The sequence below is a fragment of the Rana temporaria genome, chromosome 5, assembly GCF_905171775.1.
Source record: "Rana temporaria chromosome 5, aRanTem1.1, whole genome shotgun sequence".
Lineage (NCBI taxonomy): Eukaryota > Metazoa > Chordata > Amphibia > Anura > Ranidae > Rana > Rana temporaria.
Window position 1 is genome coordinate 68011913 of NC_053493.1, and position 19625 is coordinate 68031537.

Consider the following 19625-nt stretch of genomic DNA (forward strand, 5'->3'; position numbering starts at 1 on the left):
ATAAACTGACAAACTTGTGTACAACCAGCCTATGCATACACACATAGAAATATGGCAGGTCCTTGCTATGGCCGGCTTAACAGGAAATCGATTTACATGGGGGATGAACTCATTATTTTACTCCTGCTCCTTTAGTATCCATTCAGCAAGATGAGGGAGCTCTCCAAGTGGTTTAATAGAACCAATAAACATAAACTGTACCCAGTGAGGTCACCCTCAGGTGATACACAGGGATGAAACAAATCCTCCGGCGCAAGTTGTACATGTTTATCTGCAGTCTTCTCTTTATCTGTTCAAAGTGCTGAATTTTTACGCTTGTCTAAGAGTTCAGAAAAAAGCAGACAGAGAGCAGAAGTTAAGCAGACCATAAACGGGTTACAGAAAAATACATTTGCATGTCCATCCGCCCCCCTCCCCCCCCTCCATCAACACAGACAGTGCGGACACGGAGGATTCCAATTGCCAAGCAACTGTCTGCTCCCGGCGGGCAGGTGAGAAGACAGGGATTGATGCTAGCTGCTATAACAGCTGCTAGCGATAAGTGAATCTGGCAGCCTGGTTGTACCCTAGTTAATCGAAAGTGCAAATTGGTACCTTCAGCCTGTCCATACATAGTTCGGCTCAGCAGGTTCCAGCTAAGATTCAAACCGTCTATGGCTGGCCTTTGAGCTCTACAGAGCTCAGAGAGGAGAGCTCTTACAGCTGATTAGAGGGGAGGGGGAATACCTCCCCCGCCCAACCATCACACAGCACACAGCACCAGAGCTGAGGCTGTCAATCAGCTGGAGATCCCTCCACTATTAAAAGTTTTCCTGACACCAAGAGAAAAATGGTAAGTGACTCTTACCGATAGCAGGGCCGATCCTAGGCAGGGTGCTTTGCACCCAGGCGCCTGCAGAGGTGGGGGGCGCCAAAAGTGATAGAGTTCTCCCCTCCCTCCTTCTCTCCTTGTTTGTGTCCATCCAGAACTAGTGTTCTGAGCACAGGTGTGTGTCCATCCAGAACTGATGCGCGAGCATAGGGAAGCCCGTCCAGCCTGGCAGTGCTTGGGGGAGAGGCCACTCCTCTTCCTGACACAAGGGTTCTAGTTTTAGGTGGCTGATGAGTGCTGATGTGCAGGAATGAATTCCTCACATGGATCCCGTCTGTCTCCACCTCCAGTTGGAATGCCTCCCCCTCGCATCTCTATCTCAGGCTGCACAGAGAGAGAACCAAGATGAGTTACAGTGTTCAGTGTGCTGGGGGATAGCATCCCCAGCATCCCTTTACACGTGCTCTGGGCTGCCCCTGCTCTAGATGTTTTATGGCATGATAGATTGCATCGGATACACAGCCCCTGCCAATTCCTGCATCCCAGTAGTCCATCTACAGATGTGATGTATAATGAGATGTACCAAGCACTTTCACACTGACAGTGCGGGGGCGTCGGCGGTAAAGCGCCACTAGTTTTAGCGGCGCTTTACCATCATTTTAGAGGTGCATTTAACCCCCACTAGCGGCCAAATAACAAGTTCTAAGTGCACTTTACAGGCACTGCCCATTGATTTCAATGAGCAGGGGCACTTTAGAAGCGGTGTATACAACACTCCTAAAGCGCCGCAAAGAAGCTACTTGCAGGATATTTTTTTTTTTTTTTTTTTTAAACGTCCTGCCAGCACACCGCCCCAGTGTGAAAGCACTCAGGCTCTCACACTGGGATTGCAGATGAGGCTTTTTTCAGGCACTATTTTTATCCTAAAGCACCTGAAACATGTCTCCAGTGTGAAAGGGGTCTAATGGACCATCTCTTGTACTATGTCTGCAGTCTCTGATCATCTCCTGTATACCATCTGCAGTCTCTGACCAATTCTTGTATCATGTCTGTAGTAGGTCTTGGGGTCTTTCTAACAAAAGACCTCTCTGTGTCCATCAGAGTGGCCCCCCCTCCAGGTCCCTAAAAAGTAATCCGTTTCTCTTCCTGTATTTTGTTCATTATTAAGAGATCATGTAAGGATCCCAGGTTAAATGAAGACTTTGTGGGGGGGAGCGTCTCTGTGGTTGAGTCATTGCCATAGAAACATTTGTAAAGGTGAGGAGTTAGTAAAAATGACCAGAAATATTTCTGCACCCAGGGGCCCGCCGTGACCCTAGGATCGGCCATGGATAGCAGCAGATAAAAAAAGTGATCTTAATTAAGACAAGTACACACTATAGAGGGATATCAAGAAGTTTACAACCACTTTTAAAGCGGAAGTTCACCCATAAAACAATTTTTCCCCTATATAAAATATGAGCTGTACTTACCGTTTTCGAGATGCATCTTCTCCGTCGCTTCCGGGGTATGGGTCTTCGGGAGCGGGCGTTCCTTCTTGATTGACAGTCTTCCGACGTCACTAGTAGCCGAACGTCGGTGCGGCTCTATACTGCGCCTGCGCACCGACATTCGGCTTCTTTCGGAAAATCGTGACGCGATGGATGCGACCGTCGGAAGCCTCTCGGAAGACTGTGAATCAAAATAGGAACACCCAGTCCCGCAGCCCATACCCGGAAGCGGCGGAGAAGATGCATCTCGTAAACGGCAAGTACAGCTCATATTTTAAAACAACTAGCCGATTCCCCTAGACCGAACGAGCAGGAATCTAAGGGGAAAAAGTGTTCTGTACGGGTGAACCCCCGCTTTAAGTATAACTTTAGCAGACATTTTTTCCTAAATTCTCCCATCAGATAGATGAATACCATAACTTTGCTTTCAAACAAACAGACGGGTAAACGGTGCACAGTGAGGATCCCTGCAGAACATTTATGGTAACATTGTTGAGATTCTGAGAAAGTCACATGTAGCATGACAGATGCCTAGAGTGCTCGATTATACCACTGCACAATGTTATGGATTATAAATAATATTTAGGAATGTAGTGTATCTACAGTGCCTTGAAAAAGTATTCATAACCCTTTAAAAAAATTTCCCACATTTTGTCACGTTACAACCAATAACATTGGGATTTTCGATGATTGACCAACACAAAGTGGCACATAATTGTGAAGTGGAAGGAAAATGATAAATAGTTTTCAAAACGTTTTTCCAATAAATATGTGAAAAGTGTGGCGTGCATTTGTATTCAGTCAATACTTCGTAGAACCAACTTTTTACAGCAATTACAGCTGCAAGTCTTTTTGGGGATGTCTCTACCAGCTTTGCACATCTAGGAGAGGGACATTTTTGCCCATTCTTCTTTGCAAAATAGCTCAACTCTGTCAGATTGGATGGAGAGCGTCTGAACAGAAATTTTCAAGTCTTGCCACAGATTCTCAATTGGATTTAGGTCTGGACTTTGACTGGGCCATCCTAACACATGAATATGCTTTGATACAAACCATTCCATTGTAGCTCTGGCAGTATGTTTAACCACTTAAAGCGGGGGTTCACCCTATCGACAGGAAAAAAAAAATTTTTTTTTCTTTTACCTTTAAATCAGGCACTGTAGCGCGAGCTACAGTATGCCTGTCCCGAATTTTTTCCCCCCATACTCACCTTGTAGTCGTCCATCGAAGATACCGGGGAATGGGCGTGCCTCTGGAGACGGAGGATGATTGACGGCCGGCTCTGGCGCGTCACGCTTCTCCGGAAATAGCCGAAATAGGCTTGGTCTTCACGACGCGTGCGCATAGCCTGTGCGCACGCGCCGTGAAGAGCCGAGACCTACTCCGGCTGTCTTCGGGGAGAGTGACGTGCCAGGGCCGGCCGTCAATCATCCTCCCTCTCCATAGGCACGCCCATTCCCCGCGGGAGCCGGAATCTACGATGGACGACTACGAGGTGAGTACGGGGTTAAAAAAATCGGGACAGGCATACTGTAGCTCGCGCTACAATGCCTGTCTCGATGGTAACATCATGGGATTGTGGGTGAACTACCGCTTTAAGCCCCGGACCAATATGCAGCTAAATGCCCAGAGGTGTTTTTACAATTTGGCACTGCACTGTTTAACTGGCAATTGCGCGGTCATGCAATGTTGTACCGAAACAAAATTTGCGTCCTTTTCTTCCCACAAATAGAGCTTTCTTTTGATGGTAATCGATTGCCTCTGCGATTTTTATTTTTTGTGCTATAAACAAAAATAGAGCGACAATTTTGAAAAAAGTTTCCTCAGTTTAGGCCGATACATATTCTTCTACATATTTTTGGTAAAAATAAAAAATAAAATATCGCAATAAGCGTTTATCGGTTGGTTTGCGCAAAATTTATAGCGTTTACAAAATAGGGGATAGTTTTATTGCATTTTTATTACCGTATTTATCGGCGTATACCGCGCACTTTTTTGCCCTGAAAATCAGGGCAAAATCGTGGGTGCGCGGTATACGCCGATACCCGCTTTCCCGTGCAGAGTTTTGAATACAGCACCGACATATACCGAGCGCAGTACACTCGGGTATAGTCGGGCAGTCTCGGCAACTTCCACGCTCACGTCCTGGACATACAGGACGTCAGCGCGGGTAGCCGAGCATTGCCGACAATACACGAGTGTCAGAGCGCTGTACACTCGTGTATTGTCGGCAATGCTCGGCTACCCGCGCTGACGTCCTGTACGTCCAGGACGTGAGCGCGGAAGTTGCCGAGACTGCCCGACTATACTGCGCTCGGTATATGTCGGCGCAGTATTCAAAACTCGGTGTGGGAAACGAGCGAGGACGCCGCAGAAGGACTGGGCTTCTTCTATGGATCACAGGAGTGCAATTCGTTTCTGTGACCCATTTTTAGTAGAGTGTGGACTGAAGGCCACGCTCTGCTTATGTCACAAAAATCAGTCCAGGCAACACGTCATCACAACAATAAAATCTGGATCCGCCAGGTGCCTGGACCGATACCCGTCTCAGCGAGCCGCTGAGAGCCCAAGATGGCCACTCCCCGCCCCTCCAAAGCCCAGCGCTCAAGCGCGGGGGGGGGCAGAGCGGAGAGCTGCTGATTGACAGTCGGGGGGTTGTGAGAACCGAGCCATCGGCGGTGTTCAATCGCTCATTTCTCAGTGCAGATGTGTCAGGGGATCCACCCAGGTATGTATAAAAACAGAAAAAATAGTTTGTTTTTCTACTTCTCTTTTAAAATTAGAGATATTATGATACTAGGGCAGTATAAATGAGGAACATCAGAAATAAAGAAAAAAAAAAAAAAGCCACGTCTATGCGTTAGCCCAACAAATGTGATGTTAATGAGCCCTCACTCCTGAACGGACACAATAAATGGAGCTGTACATAAAAAATCATTTGTATTCTTTTGGAAACTGTGCGCTCAGCAGTACTCCTGATCACAGATTTTTCCTGCTCCGTCTGCTGGCATTCGGCTTGTGTTGAGTTTGTTGTAACTGCCATAGTCAGTTTCCAGAGCCTTCCGTGCAACAATGTGTTCAGGGTCCCCTCCAATATATTACTGTCACCTCCAGCTGCGTCTAGCAGATTTCAGCGACAGCGGCAGATAAAGGAGAGCATTCAAACATCTTTTTTTTCCCCCCCATCATGAAAGTATTTTCAGCATTCCTGTAATGCGGGGAGGAAGCAGGGAGCCATTCTGCTACCTTAAGCCTGCACACTTCTCAGTAGAAAAGCAGGCCTTGGGCTAAGAACAGAGATGGAAGACTCAGCAGGATCCCGACATCGAGCTCTCCCCAGTGCCGCTAAATAGCTCAATACTCAGAAGTGCAAAATAAAGGGTTTGCTGTGCACTAAAGTTAAACACTATGGCAGCAGCATCAATTCCTCTTTATTCTGCTATCCCAGGTCATTTTACTAGCTCCTATGGAAGGCACATGGGTTTCTGGTGCCAAGAGCAAGGGGGCGCTTATTTTTTAAATCTGGTTATACTAGATCAGCTTAGCGGTCAGTAACGCCTGCCTTGCAGCATTAGGGTTTCCTGTCCGAACCCGACCAGGACACTAGCTGATTGGAGATTACATGTTCTTCTGTTGGCTTGGGTTTCCATGGGTTTAGAACTGGTCTAAATTGGCCCTAGTATGTGTATGTACGTTTGTCATAGGGACCCTAGATTGTGAGCTCCTTGGGGGCGGGACTGATGTGAATGTACAATATATAAGTGTTGTGTAAATGTTCTTTGCTATATAAATAATATCCAAGGGCTCAAATTCAACTTTTCTTCCACAGACCTCTAACTTTTAGGTTGACAATACTTAAAAGCGGAAAATCGCTCTCTCAATCAACTGACTATTTTTAACCCATTTATGCCTAAAGATTGACATTTTTGATTTGCACAGAAAATTCATATGTTACCTACAGCAGTAGGATAAAAATAACTCCCACATCACTACTATTCCAATATTGGAACAAGGGGCACTAATGGGTTAATCTTTATGCTGCTAGTATTAGAAAATAGGACACACTTTCCCATCTACTGGTTTTAAACTTTATTTTTTTCTCCCTGATTATTTTATTATTATTTTTTAAATTACTTCCTGGCTTCCAGACCTAGGCAAATGTCAACCATTTCAGGAGGGCTTTCCCTAGAAAAGCACACCCTCCAGCCTTCATGCATAAGCTAAGGGCAGATAGATTCCAGAAAGTACTGTAAATGCTATATGAATCGTCATAAAGGGCCATTTTCAAACTGATTTCTCAACAAAATAAAGCATGGATGGAAGGATGGATGGATGGATGTGCGAGTTTGCTTTGAATTAAATAAATAGCATTTTTGTTTTGTGGTACTCCGACAGTATGGTTCTGGTTTAGGCCATCCAACATTTCAACTCTTAAAACTACCCTAAAGCTTCGATAACAGCTTCCATACCGGGCACTTTCACTGCCTTCCTGCCCAGGCCAAATTTTCAGCGCGGTCATACTTTGAATGACGATTGTCACACAAAACTCCAAAAATGGCACCCTTAACCTAATATTTGGTTGCACACCCTTTGGAAAAAAATAAGTGAAATCAGTCGCTTCCTATAACCATCAATAAGCTTCTTACACCTCTCACCCGGAATTTTGGACCACTCTTCCTTTGCAAACTGCTCAAGGTCTCTTATTGGAAGGGTGCCTTTTGCCAACAGCAATTTTAAAATCTTTCCACAGGTGTTCAATGGGATTTAGATCTGGACTCGTTGCTGGCCACTTTAGAACTCCCCGGTGATTTGTTGCCATCCATTTCTGGGTGCTTTTTGAAGTATGTTTGGGGTCATTGTCCTGCTGGAAGACCCAAGATCTCGGACACGAACCCAGCTTTCTGACACTGGGCTCTACAGTGCGACCCAAAATCCTTTGGTAAAAACATCATTGGACCTCCACCATATTTCACAGTAGGCACAGTGTTCTTTTCTTTGTAGGCCTCATTCCCTTTTTCGGTAAACAGAATGATGTGCTTTACCAAAAAGCTCTATCTTGGTCTCATCTGTCCTCAAGACGTTTTCCCAGAAGGATTTTGGCTTACTCAAGTACATTTTGGCAAACTGTAGTCTTGCTTTTTTATATCTCTGCCACATCATTTCATTTCATTTAAATGTCGGTGGATAGTTGGCGCCGACACACCGATGATCCCTGAGCCTGCAGGACAGCTTAAATTTCTTTGGAACTTGTTTGGGGTGGCTTATCCACCATCCGGACTATGCTGTGTTGCAATCTTTCATCAATTTTTCTCTTCAATGGGACGGGTGTTGCTGGTGCAAATGGAAAGACAAAATTGTTCTGTATTGGTTGGTTTGCTGCAATCAAAAAAAGTCACTCTATGGTGGCTGGCCCAAAAAAAAAAAAAATTGTATAGTATATGGATTGCGCTACCCTGGTGGTTGACCTACATCCACCTAATCCTGTGCAATTATTACAATTATTAACCCCTATACATATCACCCATAAATGACAATCCACCAAACATATATGTATATATAAATGTGTACCAGGTGCTTATACAAATATTCTTCTCAGAAGGATGTGAAAACACACACATATGCATACCATACACGTATTAAATAGTGCACGTAAAAAAAGAGCGTGCGTTACCCTATATCAGGTTCACAAAGAATTTCTTATCACAAAGACAAACAACTTTTTTAGTGACAAACAAAATATAAATATATAGATAGATAGATAGATAAAAAATATTAGAAATTTAATAATAGAGAATTTCTAAATGGATCCTCTTCCCTTTAAAAGTCCCAATGTGATAACCAAGTGCTCTTAGGCAATCTATACTCCTCCTGTGGAGTGTTAAAACACAACGTGATTTCACCACTTCCGTGATTGTCACATCACCATTAAGAATGGCCACCCACCAGATGACATTCAATAAATGCCTTTGGTTCTTCTCCATTGAAGTATATTGAACCAAAAAATAAATAAAAAAATAGCACAGTTTTGCGTTAAAAAGTCCTTGCCCTTTCCAAATACGCAGCAGCCGAAAAAAAAAATCATGGATGTGAACGTGTCCCATAGGAAAACATGTAAATGAACTGTAGTGTGTTTCTGCAAAAAGCACCAAAAAACACAGAGGTGTGACCCAGGCCTGAGATGTTTAGTAACATAATGGGATTAAAAAAACTAAACTAAGTACAAAAAGAGAAAATAAGCGCTACTGTAAGGGGTTAATTTTTTTTACTGTGGGACAGTGAAAGTAATATTTACAGTAGCAATTTGCTTTTTGTACTATAAAGGGCTAATTTTAGTTTTTAACCCCATTATGTTACTGCCCGATTAATCGATTATGAAAATTGTAATCGATTATTTTCATAATCGATTAGTTGTTTCGGCCCTATTGATATGTTTCCACAATTTTGGTTCTCAAGTCCTCAGACAGTTCTCTTGACTCTTTCTGTTGTCCATGCTTAGTGTGGCACACAGACACGCAATGCAAAGACTAATGGCCCGTACACACGATCCGAATATCGGACGAAAACAATCGTCCGATGAAGGATCGTATGATTTTCGGATCGTGTGTACACTGATTTTGACAACAGTTCATCCGATATTATTCGATCGGACATGCACGAAAATTTCCCTCGTACGATGTCAGATCGTACGATTTACGTTTAGTCAGTACAGTTGTCGTAAGAAAATACAATACAAATACATTACAGCACATGACATCACTTCCGATTATTTTTTTCGGTCGTACGAGAATGTGTGACTTTAATGACCTATTTCATTTTACTTGCGACTATTAAACGAAAAAAGTTGTACGATCCGTCGTACGATATTCGGATCGTGTGTATGGGCCATAAGTGACCTTCTCTCCTTTTTATCTGCTTTCAGGTGTGATTTTTATATTGCCCACACCTGTTACTTGCCCCAGGTAAGTTTAAAGGAGCATCACATGCTTGAAACAATCTTATTTATCCACAATTTTGAAAGGGTGCCAAGAATTTTGACCAGCCCATTTTTGGAGTTGTGTGACATTATGTCCAATTTGCTTTTTTTCCCCTCCCTTTTTTTGTTCCAATACACACAAAAGGGAATAAACATGTGTATAGCAAAACATGTGTTACTGCAATACTTTTCTGTGAGAAATACTTGATTTTCTGGAAAAATTCTTAGGGGGGCCAACAATTTCGAGCATGACTGAAATGTAATATTACACACACACACACACACACACACACACACACACACACACACCATATAATCCTAGGGGCTGGCGGTGGCTGTGTGCACTGGCTAACCACTTTACCCAACACATACTCCCAATACCCCTAGATACTTACCTTATTGCCATGGAAAATATCCTACAATTCTTACAGGTTGCACACAGAGAAGAAAAGGGTTACTTTTCCCGAAATTTTTTTTTTTTGTGTCACATCTGCGCTGTGCTATATATAAGGCTAAGGATCATGCTTACATTCCTCCTGTGGTTTGGCACCACGAGACGATCAGGAGTCCAACAATGGCAGAATGACAAAAGTGCTCACGTAAATCAGCTCCTCAGAGACTGTAACTCTATACATGTTCACCTCCAAACCCTCTAAAGACGAGTCACTTTCCTACAAGGGAGGAGAAGGTGAAGTCTGCAATAAATTACCGGGAAGGATATCGTTTTCAACATAGAAGCTATGCAAATCCCCTAATGTGTCAAATTACTTCACCTACATTCATTGTAATGGCCCGTACACATGATCCGAAAATAGGACGAAAAATACAGCTTTCGAATCGATAATACTAAACATCAAATAGTTAGTACAGAGCCATCGAGAGGCAATCTGATATTCGATTGGACAAGCATGAAAATATTTCTCGTATGATACCAGATCGCACAATTTTCGTTTAATCAGTACAGTTGCACTACAACGCATGACATTTCTGACTTTTTATTCGGTCGTACGAGAATTTTCAGAACTTTAGTAACCTCTCCATTTTCGATATGCGACTAGCTTATTGAGCAATGGCTAGTCATAGGAAATATGGAACTTCAAAGATTAAAAATGGTCTCAGTCTGGGGGTAGGTTTTCTAAGTATTTGTATGTCCTGCAAATAGCAAAGTTTATATGTAGTAGTAAGCTGGACTACAACCAGCCACAAAACCGGGTAATGAGTTCTTCCTATTCAAATTCAGCAGATTTTTCTATATTGCAGCAAAATATGATGAAGATTCAATGCAATATCTTGAGGTTTTCAAAAAGCCCCGATATTATATATATATATATATATATATATATATATATATATATATATATATATATATATATATATATATATATATATATATATATATATATATATATATATAATATCTCTAAGGTCCCTTTCATTCAGGCAGGACAATTGGGTCTGCTTCTCAGTTTTCAGGCAGACCCGATTGGGCCCTCCATTGTCCTCTATGGAGCAGTGGATGTAAACGGACATATGTCTGTTTACACCCGCCACCAACATCCATTTTGATCCGATAAAAATGGATAGATGGGGATCCGTTCCCATCCGTCTTGCAGATTGGATGGCAGTCAGGTGTAAAACTAACTGGTGGTTTACATTCACATCCGACCGCCCATAGGGGAGAGGGGGCTGTGTGTGTCCGCTCTGCATAAACTTAGCTGACACGGACAAGCCATCCGCCTGTTTAGCGGAAGGATTCCGGGCAGAGGCCACCTCATGTGAAAGGGTCCTAAGAGCCCATTCACATCAGGTGTGAACAAAGGACAAGGAAATTTTCCATGTTTACAACCTGCTCAATTCAAACCCCTGCATTGCAGTCAATCAACGCTATGGCACCAAGTCAATAGAACTTAACTGGGAAGTTCAGGATCAATCCAACAAAGCATAAACCTGCTCCCACCTCCCTTCTAACTGCTATACTCACTACCCAGTGAAAGAAATTTCAGTGCAGTCCCCAACCGCTTGACACCCATTTCTGACATTTCTCACATACATGTAAAAAATACACTTTTTAATTTGCTAGAGAAATACTTAGAAACCCCAAAACACACACACAAAATTTAAAGGCCCTGGAAAATAAAATGGCTTTTGTTGCAATTTTTATGTCAGACGATATTCGCACAGCGGTTTATCAAACAAACACAAACATTCACGGTTTATTAAAACACAATAGAATAGCCAGTTTTATGGGAAAAGTATAAAGGATGATGTTACGCCGAGTAAATAGATACCAAACATGCAATGCTTTAAAATTGTGCACACGCGTGGAATGACAAAAAAAAAACTAGGGTACAATAAATTGTCCATTATCAGAGCAGGCACATGACAGGTCTGTATCTGCACACTGCTACCCTTTGGGGGGGAACGGATGATGGCGAACCGTAGATCAGAACGACGGATGGAAAAGTAGGGTTTTCCTCCATCACACTTTGGCTGATCGGAGCGGGTCTGATGTCAGCGGGGATGTCACCACTGACATCCAACGCTCCATAGGAAAAGCACGGAGCGCCTGTTCAGATCCACCTAAAAAAAAAAAAAAAAAAACTGACAGGCGGACCTGAATGTGAAAGGGCCCTTAAAAGCCGGTGATAGCTTGTAAATAAACTGAAAGTGATGAAAACCTTGGTCGTTTCTGATGTCACACAGTGGCTGCAGGGAAGCAGATGCCTGTGGTCGGATTGTTCCCAGGCAAGGCAGTGGGGGGGGTGACGACTTGGAGGGTATATAGCTGCTCTGATTACTTTTACCAGACAGGGAATCTAAAATGAAAAAAAGGATACCATGATCCTGATATAGCTCAATAGACATACATAACCATACATACGTCTGGCAGTATTGAGGTGGTTCAAGTATAAACTAAAGACAAAACTTTTTTTTGTTTTGATGGATTGGAGAGGGATTAGAACACTTGTCAGGTTTTTATTGCTGTGTGTCCCCCGTGAGATTCATGATCTCGATTTGTCTCGCTATCATCGCAATCCAAAAAAGGGGTAATTTTGAAGGTCTCTGTACTATCCCACATTCTTATTTGATATTCTTTATAAAACAAAAAGTAAGGTAAACTGCTGCTAAACACCAGCAAAACAAAACAGATCAGTCTTATAAAATTATATAAAATGTATTTGGGTACAGTGCAGCATGACCAATTGTTAAACTATCACAGTGCTGAAAATGGAAAAAAGTTGCCCGGTAAAAAAGGGACATATACAGGCTAGTACTCATATGATCTAAATCAGTGGTGCGGGAGGATGCAAACAATGTGTGCTGAGAAGGAACGTTACCGATTTATTTTGTAACGTGGCAGCTTATTGTTCCCAATGAACTGGCCGAGTTTCTTTTAAAACAAAAGTTACATTTAAAAATTGAAGTCACACAGCAGATTCGAGGACCACCCCAGTCTCACTGTTCATTAATATTAATCATGCCGCGTACACCTGCGCTTGCCTGTTTTGCTGAATGCGGCGGAAAGCATGTGAGCAGCAATGCGTCTTATTCTGATTCTTCCCACTGTGCTCAGCAAAACATTCAATGGCAGGTGTGCGACGCAGGAGTGCTGCGGAATGTCCAATTATTGTAAAAGTGAAGAATGGAAAGACCACTCTGCCTGTGCTATATATATATATATATATATATATATATATATATATATATATATATATATATATATATATATATATATATATATATATATATATATATATATATATATATATATATATATATATATATATTTATATTTATTAGTGCTGTCAAGCGATTACAATTTCTAATCGCGATTAATCGCATTAATGTCATAGTTAACTCACGATTAATCGCGCGATTAAGGAGGTTCACCCTTTAAAACATTTTTTTTTTGTTTTCTTATTTATTTTTTTATTTTTTTTATAATATTAAATTGTGTTTTTAAATTTTTTTACATTTTGATCACTTTTATTGCTGTCACAAGGAATGTAAACATCCCTTGTGACGGCAATAGGTGGTGACAGGTACTCTTTATGGAGGGATCGGGGGTCTAAAAGACCTCCGAGCCCTCCTTTGCACTTCAAAGTATTCAGATCGCCGAAAACGGCGATTCTGAATACTGTGTACTTTTTTAAATCTGGCGCCATTGGCAGCCGAGAGACCCGGAAGTGACGTCATGACGCTGATTCCGTGGTTTCAATGCGGAGACTGAATCAAAGCCGTTTACGGCTTAGTGTCAGTCTCCGCCTGAACACAGAAGGCGCCGGATGGACGATCGGGTCTCCCGGTGGGACGGGAGGCCCAGTCAGAGTGGCGAAAGGCGGCGGGAGGGGGGGGATGTCCCCTCCCGCTCCTCCGGCATAACAACCGAGCGGCTTTTAGCCACATCGGTTGTTATGTTTGGATAGCCGATCGCCCGCTCTAAACAACGGTACCGGGATGATGCCTGCGGCTGCAGGCATCATCCCGGTATAACCCCCGAACGTTAATCGCGCGATAAAAAAAATTGACGGCGTTAACATGGGTTTGTGTTAACGCCGTTAATAACGCGTTTAACTGACAGCACTAATTATATATATATATATATATACACATACATATACATATATATATACACATATATATATATATATATATATATACATACATATACACACATATATATATATATATATACACACATACACATACACATACATATATACACACACATATACACAGCTCAAAAAAATTAAAAGGAACACTTTTGAATCAGAACTCCTGGGATATTGATCTGGTCAGTTAAGTAGCAGAGGGGGAGGGGTGTATACAGAGGGGATTGTTAATTTAAATTAACAGGAAAGCAGCTGAAACTGATTAAAAGCGGTGGTTCACCCTCCATAGCAACATTTTAGCATAAATTAAGGCATAGTAGCGCGAGCTACAGTATGCCTGTCTTGATTTTTTTAGCGCGGTACTCACTGTGCAATCCTGTATAGAAGATTCTGACTCCCCGCGGGGAATGGGCGTTCCTATCCAGACGGAGGATGATTGACGGCCGGCTCTGGCACGTCACGCTCCCCAAAGACAGCCGGAGTAGGTCTCGGCTCTTCACGGCGCTATACGGCGCCAAGCCTATTTCGGCTATTTCCGCAGAAGCGTGACGTGCCAGAGCCGGCCGTCAATCATCCTCCGTCTGGATAGGAACACCCATTCCCCGCGGGGAGTCGGTATCTTCAATGTAGGATTGCATTGTGAGTACCGCGCTAAAAAAATCAAGACAGGCATACTGTAGCTCGTGCTACTATGCCTAATTGTATGCTAGAAGAAAATATATTTTTTATTTTTTTTGTTTATAGGGTGAACCCCCGCTTTAACAACAGGTGCACTAGATGGGCAACAATGAGACGACCTCCAAAACGGGAATGTTTTTTCAGGTGGAGTTGTCTGACATTTTTTACCTACTCCAACTGTTCTTCACTAGTTTTGCATTTGCCCAGAGTCAGTATGACTACTGGTAGCACGAGGCAATACTTGGACCCTATAAAGGTTGCACAGGCAGTCCAACTCCTCCAGGATGGCACATTAATATGTGTCATTGCCAGAAGGTTTGCCGTGTCTCCCAGCACAGTCTCAAGAGCATGGAGGAGATTCCAGGAGACAGGCAGTTACTCTCAGAGAGCTGGACAGAGCCATAGAAGGTCCTTAACCCATCAGCAGGACTGGTATCTGCTCCTTTGTGCAAGGAGGAACAGGATGAGCACTGCCAGAGCCCTACAAAAAATGACCTCCAGCAGGCCACTGGTGTGAATGTCTCTGACCAAACAATCAGAAACAGACTTTATGGGGGTGGCCTGAGGGCCCGACGTCCTCTAGTGCTCTGTGCTCACTGCCGGACACTGTGGAGCTCGATTGGCATTTTCCAATTAACAGCAGAATTGGCAGGTCCGCCACTGGTGCCCCATGCTTTTCACAGATGAGAGCAGCTTCACCCTGAGCGTGTGTGACAGATGTGAAAGGGTCTGGAGAAGCCACGGAGAACTTTATGCTGCCTGTAACATCGTTCAGCATGACCGGTTTGGTGGTGGGCAAGTAATGGTCTGGGGAGGCACATCCATGGAGGGACGCACAGACCTCTACAGGCTACACAATGACACCTTGACTGCCATTAGGTATAGTGAAGTCCTTGGACCCCTTGTCAGACCCTACGCTGGTGCAATGGGTCCTGGGTTCCTCCTGGTGCACAACAATGCCCGGCCTCATGTGGAGAGAGCATGCAGCCAGTTCCTGGAGGATGAAGAAATAGATACCATTGAATGCGCTCACCTGACCTAAATCAAAAAACACCTCTGGAAAATTATGTTTTGGTCCATCCGGTGCCTCCAGGTTGCACCTCAGTCTGTTCAGGAGCTCAGTGATGCTCTGGTCGAGATCTGGGAAGAAATACCCCAGGACACCATCCGTCATCTCATTGGGAACATGCTCTGATGTTGTCAGGCATGCATACAAGCACTTGGGGGCCATACAAACTACTGAGGACCATTTTGAAATTTCAGCAAAATGGACTAGCTTGCTGCATAATTTTTTCACTTTTATTTTCAGGGAGTCTTTGAATTCTGCCCTCTGTAGGTGGATAATTTTAATTTAGATCAAATGATGTGCCATCCTTTCATTCCTAACACATTACCCAGTCTATATCAGTATACATATACATATCCAGCATGAGATTTTTGCCCGTTGAGATCTGATATGTTTTCAAAGGGCTCCTTAAATTTTTTTGAGCAGTGTGCATACATCTGTATTTTTTCATTGCTCATGAAATTTTTCTTTAAGAATTTTACTTTTTTTGTGTTTTTTCCCCCACAAAAAATGAGGATTTAATGCCTTCATTCCAATAATCATGTGATAAAAAAAAAAAGAAGCTGCCGTCATCATATTTATACAATGCTACATGTAAAAATTAAAACAAGCAGGATCCTCCAAAGCAAACACTGCAGTTTAATTGCAGAACGCATAGGAACATGCAAAATCCCAAACACGACCAGTGAGTCATATGAATACAAAGAGAACAAAAAGCTCCCATAACCCAGAAAGCACAGGAACAAAGCTGCACAAACTGAACTGTATTTACAGAATATAGTAGAAAGAACCACAAGCTGCGAGTTCGGACATCCTCGGGTACAATATCATAATATAAAACTCCTTGAAATGGCAAGAAAGGATTCTAAACCAGTTTAGCAATGGTGACAATGACGAATGCCTGAGCAGTTACAAGTAAAGCTCATCCTTCAAGTTAAACATTAGGAAAACCAAAATGTTTTTAAGTGAATATTCCCCTAACTGGAGTCTTTTTCTCCCAAGATGAAATTGGTGCAAGCCAACCCTGGACAAGTTCTCAGGTATAACATAATAATATCTATACTCCTCTGCAACTCACATTTTTCTGGATTTTCTTCTACACAGAAAGCAGCTATTCCCAAAAAAACAAAAACGCTTAGTGCTAGTTCACACCAGACACAGTTCTGTTCAGTTCAGTTTTTTTTTCTGCACTAAAAATGCATGCAGTGTTTTCCATGTAGTCCAATGGCTCCAATTCACACCAGTGAAGTCAGTTCCAGTCAGGGATGGACTGGCCATAGGGACTACAGGGAGTTTCCCGGTGGGCCGATGGCTCAGTGGGCCGTTTTTTAAAACAGAGATGCTGCTTGGAGGACTTTTTTTAACGCCCTGGCAGTGCCCCAGTGTGAAAGCACTCAGGCTTTCACACTGGGACTGCAGCGGAAGTGTTTTTCAGTCGCTTTACAGGCGCCCATAAGCGCCTAAAAAATGCCTCAGTGTAAAAAGGGGTCCTACACTCACCCCCCTCTCTTTTACACTCACTCCCCTCTCTCACCCCCTTTCCCTCCTCTCTCTCTCTCATTCCCCTCTCTCTCACCCTCTCATGATATACAATAATGGATGTAGGGGCCTTTTGGTGGGTGTGATTTTTCGGGGGGGTGGGGGCAGCATTTTATTGAATTAAAGTGGGCCGGTCTGGATGAAGTCCAGGGCCAAATTTTTGTCCCAGTCCAGCCCTGGTTCCAGTCAGTTCCTGGTGCAGAAACTGACCGGGAACTGACTGTATTGATGCAGAAAAACGGAACTGCACGGAACTGCATCTGGTGTGAACTGGCCCTTAAAGCGGAACTAAACCCATGGATTTATCCATTTCTAAATACAGGTACATATCTGCCACGTGTCGGGAATGTACCGTATATACTCAAGTATAAGCCGACCCGAATATAAGCAGAGGCACCTAATTTTACCACAAGAAAATGGGAAAACATATTGACTTGAGTATAAGCCTAGGGTGGGAAAATGCAGAAGCTACTGGGTAAACAATGCCCATCTGCAGCCTCAGTGTGCCCATTCGCAGCCTCACTGTGCCCATTTGCAGTCTCACTGTGCCCTAATGCAGTCTCTCACTGTGCCCTAATGCAGTCTCTCACTGTGCCCTAATGCAGTCTCTCACTGTGCCCTAATGCAGTCTCTCACTGTGCCCTAATGCAGTCTCTCACTGTGCCCTAATGCAGTCTCACCTTTCATTAGTAAAACAGCATGTGTGCTGCTGCTGTATAATCCAGTCTGTTCGGCGGTCCATTGTAAGAAAGCCTCGCCTCCTCCTCGTCCGTCCATGATAGAGAAACACTGATACGATGCTGGATTACACAGTGGGTGACAGATGCTCTTTTACTGCGGACTCAAGTATAAGCCAAGGGGATCGTTTTTTCAGCCTAAATAAAAAATGGGCTGAAAAACTCGGCTCATCCTCTAGTATATACGGTAACTGCATGTGCTCGCAACAAAAGTGTCAAACATTTAAAATGTCGGGTGCATCAACTGATCTTCAACCGCCATGATGCTGCACATGTGATCAAACAGAGGCCAAGATGGCAGCTTTCTTGGCTGAAAATGATAGGAGGGTTTAGTTCTGCTTTAACTAGTAGCCGACCAGCCACCGTCATTATACGGCGGCAGGTCGGCTCTCCTGGGCGAGAGCCCGTAGCTATACGTCCTATCGTATAGCCGCCACTAGGGGGCGCGTGCGCGCCGCCGGAGGCGCGCGCGCGCGCTCCCCGCTCGCCCCCGACTCCCGTGCGTGTGCCCGGCGGGCGCGATCGCCGCCGGGCACACGCGATCGCTCGGTACAGAGCGGGGAACGGGAGCTGTGTGTGTAAACACACAGCTCTCGTTCCTGTCAGCAGGGGAAATGCTGATTTTCTGTTCATACAATGTATGAACAGAAAATCAGTGTTTCCCCTAGTGAGGCCACCCCCCCCCCCCACAGTAAGAACACACCCAGGCATACTTAACCCCTTCCCCGCCCCCTAGTGTTAACCCCTTCACTGCCAGTGGCATTTTTATAGTAATCTAATGCATTTTTATAGCACTGATCGCTATAAAAATGCCAATGGTCCCAAAAATGTGTCAAAAATGTCCGAAGTGTCCGCCATAATGTCGCAATACCGAAAAAAAAATCGCTGATCGCCGCCATTACTAGTAAAAAAAATATTAATAAAAATGCCATAAAAATACCCCCTATTTTGTAAACGCTATAACTTTTGCGCAAACCAATCAATAAACGCTTATTGCGATTTTTTTTACGAAAAATATGTAGAAGAATACGTATCGGCCTAAACTGAGGAAAAAAAATGTTTTTTTATATATTTTTGGGGGATATTTATTACAGCAAAAAGTAAAAAATATTCATTTTTTTCAAAATTGTCGCTCTATTTTTGTTTATAGCGCAAAAAATAAAAAACGCAGAGGTGATCAAATACCACCAAAAGAAAGCTCTATTTGTGGGAAAAAAAGGACGCCAATTTTGTTTGGGAGCCACGTCGCACGACCGCGCAATTGTCTGTTAAAGCGACGCAGTCCCGAATCGCAAAAAGTACTCTGGTCTTTAGGCAGCAATATGTTCCGGGGGGTAAGTGGTTAAAATAAACCAAGACTAATGCAACTTCAATACAAATTAATTCTTCAAATTATATAAATCAATCAACTCACTTGTATTTAGGCAGAGATCCACTCCTGGCCCATCAGGGATGTCAGTCTTCTGGTACAAGACTATGATCTAGTGTGGAGGGAAAACATTCTATTATGAGAATTTCACCAATACAAAAAAAAGACAAAAAAAAACAAGACAGAACAATGCTGAACCAGGAAGAAATAAAATAGTGTCCATAAACACACAGGCCATACTTTTGTATTGCAAAATAAAGCATTTCTATGTTCATGCACATTCGTTCAGGAGAGCGCCCCATGTGCCTAAAAAACTGGGGAGCTCCGATATGCTAATCATACGTCAACG

General features: G+C 43.3%; 1 protein-coding gene across 3 annotated transcripts in view; it reads right to left on the bottom strand.

Moving 5' to 3' along the window:
* WDR37 (WD repeat domain 37) overlaps positions 1–19625 on the bottom strand; it is a 233877-nt gene that overhangs the window by 194548 nt on the left and 19704 nt on the right. For 2 of the 3 annotated variants that reach the window (XM_040352668.1, XM_040352670.1), the window contains exon 2: positions 19322–19388. The exons of the other annotated variant lie outside the window; for it this stretch is intronic. The gene's annotated coding sequence lies outside the window, so the exon portion shown is untranslated. The remainder of the gene's footprint in view (positions 1–19321; positions 19389–19625) is intronic. 3 annotated transcript variants of the gene reach the window in all.